Here is a 4465-nt window from a genome sequence, read left to right as displayed (position 1 = left end):
ATCCAGAATGACTTCAAACTTTGCAGACGACTCACAAATGACATATGAAAGTTATTCTAAGGCTCGGAACCCCGAACGGATATTGATAAACCTTCAAAATGCCATCCTTTCATAATAGGCGCCGAAATGCTCCCGGGTGATCCGATACTCAATCCGAACATACGCCCAAGTCCAAAATCATCATACAAACCTATTGAAACATTCATATCCTGATTCCGAGGCTGTTTACTCAAAAGTCACACCTTAGTCAATTCTTCCAACTTAAAGCTTCCGAAATTAGAATTGTCTTTCCAAATCAAACTCGAACATCCTGAAATTCAATTCCGACCACACATACAAGTCATAATACCTGAAGTGAAGCTACTCAAGGCCTCAAACTGCTGAACGACGCATTAGAGCTCAAAACGACCGGTCGGGTAGTTACATTCTCCCCCACTTAAACATACGTTCGTCCTCGAACGTGCTAAGGACTGCTCTCGAGTTGCCCAAATTCACTGTTTAACACCTCGTGCACCTACCCATGCCACCACATTCTAGTTGAAGACATTAGCTCGAGCCAGACTGAAAATCTTCCCTATAATCTTAGCTAACAAGCTTTAGAACTAAGTTCCAACTTCTGAGTTTCTTTACAAGGCATGATTCTAACACACAATCACCGTACCAAACACCACTCACTGTACCAAAACATGATCATGCACCTATGCTGAAATCACACCATGCACCACAAAAGTCAGTTGCCCATAATAACATTCTCCGACCACAATAGCTGTAATTTCACGAATCCGGTGCCCGCAATACATCTCATGCCACATATAAATCCTGTTCCAAATCTCGCAATACTGCTACAACGGAAAAGATGTGTAGGAACTCATAACCACCTGCTGAATCAATAGTTCATGGGGTCTCTCCTCCTAACAAGAACCATTACCTCATTTTGAACTAAATAATGATATTTTCTCTTTAATGCACCTTATCTAAATCTGATTGCACTAATTTCAGCTTCAATAATAGCGTCTCACTCAGTACAAGTTGCTCAGGCAATAAACTACCTCAGACACTGACTCAGACCTCATATGACACTATCAATGCGCCGACAAGCTATAACTCGAATATGATACATAAGGAGGAACGAACTCTGGAAAAGAGTTACCCAGCCCGCGTAACGAAATAAACGGTCGAACAGTTATTATAAACCCTTCTCAGAGGATGAGAAACAAAATATCCAGGAATAGATATAAGGAACCGTACCCAACATATTACTGTTGCGACGTACAACCCAATCCAAAAATGATACCGTTGCGGCGCGTAACCCGATCCAAATAACGCACTCGTGGCGGCGTGCCACCCGATCCACTCATAACAATAAATAAGGACATACTCATCAAGCCATAATTCTTCTACCTATGGAATACCAAATATCGGCCATAAGCACGCTAGGTGCAAAAATACAACTCTGGGGAGACGGATAGCGCAATACGCCACAAAACCTAAGCACGACTAAGATGCGATAAATGATCTGCATCTCTAGAGCCATGTTGCTCATCTAATACCACAAGCTTCACGGGACCACAACATGTGTGCGAATAATCAAGCCGTCTCAATCCGGGACAAACTCCCACAGTTCACAACCAAAGGACTAGGGCGCCTTCCAGGCATAAATTCTCACATTAGCGACAGTATCCTAATCTCCATACTTGGTTTCAATCTTTAACAATCAAGTGACTAATACGACATACTTATACAATTTTCCTCGTGGAATACTCTCCCAAGATCTTTCACACTAGGTTGCAAAGTCTGCACATCCATACCACCAGCTATACTAATTATGTAAGGCAAATCAGAACCCGCAAATCAATACACAATGCCTCTTCCACAGAACACCATTCTCAGGCGACAATAAGTTAACGCCAGCATACTATAAACATCTGAATTCTTCCCTGCTCATCCGAGCTCGTGACATTCTTATCAACACCGAACCGCAACCTTGATCTTCCACTTTAAAATTCCCCTGCCGCTCACTGCAGCCATCATGCTGTTACGTGATAACACACACATTCACCATAACCCTTGAACTACTAGTAGAATAACCACTTCATTATCTATACGCATTTCACTTAACTTATTTCCGAAGAACCTATGCAACACGCAACTGAATTCCCAAATTGCAGAAAATACCAATCTCAAGTCGTAATCTAAACTGTCATGACTCTTCCGTAATCCATTTACACCACAAGGAAATTTGAATCAAATACCTCCCAAAACAATCAAGTTGTGGTGGTTGTCAAGACCGCACGCACAACTACAAACCACATGTATGACTTCACACACCGAAGGGACTGATCATTGCCACAATCATGCTGATTCAACCATTACTAACTGACCTAACTTTTTTGAATTTACTCTTGACCTTACTTAGAATTATAATAGCCCCATTCACAACATGATGAACTCAATCCGCACTCATCTCAAGTGACCCGAATCGCTAGACTACATTGTCTCAATGCCCATGAACCACCTCGTACCCTTCTCAAGCGCACAATAACATCTCTAACTGGTACACCTAGTTTGCAAGACCTTCCGCGAATCCGAAGCTATTTCTTCATTTACTTAAATACTGCACTGTATATCCAACGATGACATAGAATATTCCAAGTTCCGTTCGCAATCCACTGCAAAAACTCAGTCCTTAACTACTCAACAAACCCTAAATCCCTAGGCACTGCACTTAGATTCTTGAACCCACTAGGACCATTGTTGAGAGTCACCCACTCTGACCCAATCCCAAACATAACCGAACTTCAACGCTCTGATAACACATGAACACCCTATCAACGAAGTAACTGGCTAAATTCTTTTCCTTGTACATCACATCCACAAAACATAAACTCTGAGTCTTCCCAAAACCTACACATAAATCGATAAGACAGAATGCAGCACCCATTTATAAATTTCTATGCTCAAATTACCACTGATGTTTCCTATCCTTAGTCACAAATAATCCACTAATGCACCAATAACCAGAATCTACACAAGTCGACACCCACGCGATCCAATCGTAGACGGTGGGACTCCCCCACTTAGCTTTAAGCTACCATCACATAATGTAGATCCCACAATGATTCCTCCTTCTCATTTACCATGATCCCGTACTGTTAACCCACCAAACTTATTGTAGTTTCTTATTAAACTTTTCATGAACATCCCGAATTATCAGCGTAGTACGTAGAACTCTTCGTAGAAACTTCATCAAATCATACAATCGCTGACTTGTCCACAGGAGATAGCCCGCCTGTGGTATTCCATGCTGACATATTCCAACGGCGCTGCACTAGTTATAACTACTACATAATCAGTAAATTTTCCTAAGCCATGATCTTCCACTAGTTGTACAAGATTTTTCCTTCCCCGCTGACATCAAATGAAAGTTCAACAATACCTTCCAAACTCAAAGTTATGTTGCATCCGTAACGATAATCAAATCTTCACACCCCTATTTATTTCAAGCAAACTCTTCTTTGCCATATTCAATCTTTCTCCGTATAGTAACCACTATTCCAATTATAATCCGTAGACCTAGTCACTCCCACCATGCCGTCCAAATCGCTCTAGTCTTCCTCAAGGTACGTGGCTATCCTACCACAGAATCCATATGCTACTTTGTCACTCCCACTTCGGTCAAACCATCTCCCTTAAGCAACTTCTCGACCTCCGCTTCTTGTACTTGACCTGCTAGTACTTCAACCACTGCGAAACACTTACCGCCATGTCCTCCCTCATACTTTGTTGCCCGATTGTTGCATGAAATCAATATCCATCCCTGTAGCACTTGAACCAATAAATTGTTACCGACTCGAAGCCTCTTCGAAGATCATCTCTCTCGAGCCATCAACATTAGAAATACCAATTCGATTCTGAACCGCTGCACACCGCTATCTCTGATAACCGCCCCTCATGCACCATTTTACAGCACTCTGTCCTGAAGGCAAAATCAAAGGAGACCATAACGCCGAAGAACCGAAATGCGTTCAAACAAGGACGACAACACCGCATCACAACGAAAATTTCACCACGCTCAAAAATCTCAAGTCTCGTTACTCCATCGACCAAAACCTGAACATCCATAGCTCGATTGCCTTTCCTTTGCTGAAATTAAATATTGAAACTCTAAATCATGCACTTAGAAATCCTCCTTTCGAGTCATTCACTGCCTCGACACATAACCAAGCACCTTACCATTACACCAATATTGTGCGATAAAAATACATGAACATCATAGCAATCTGTGCATAGCCTCAAAACCATAGGAAGTACCGATACTGAACTAAAATGACAGAACACCCTTCCGCAAGGTGACGGTAATAGCCTGCCTGAACAAGTAGGGAAAAATATCTTGCACTACGTCTGCAGTATCAATACCACTACTCGACGCCTAATTGACAACAAACGTTTCACGTCACATAAGATT

This window comes from Nicotiana tomentosiformis, chromosome 2, assembly GCF_000390325.3.
Source record: "Nicotiana tomentosiformis chromosome 2, ASM39032v3, whole genome shotgun sequence".
NCBI classification, from domain to species: domain Eukaryota; kingdom Viridiplantae; phylum Streptophyta; class Magnoliopsida; order Solanales; family Solanaceae; genus Nicotiana; species Nicotiana tomentosiformis.
The sequence above is the reverse complement of the archived record's forward strand: the minus strand, read 5'-3'. Positions refer to the sequence as shown.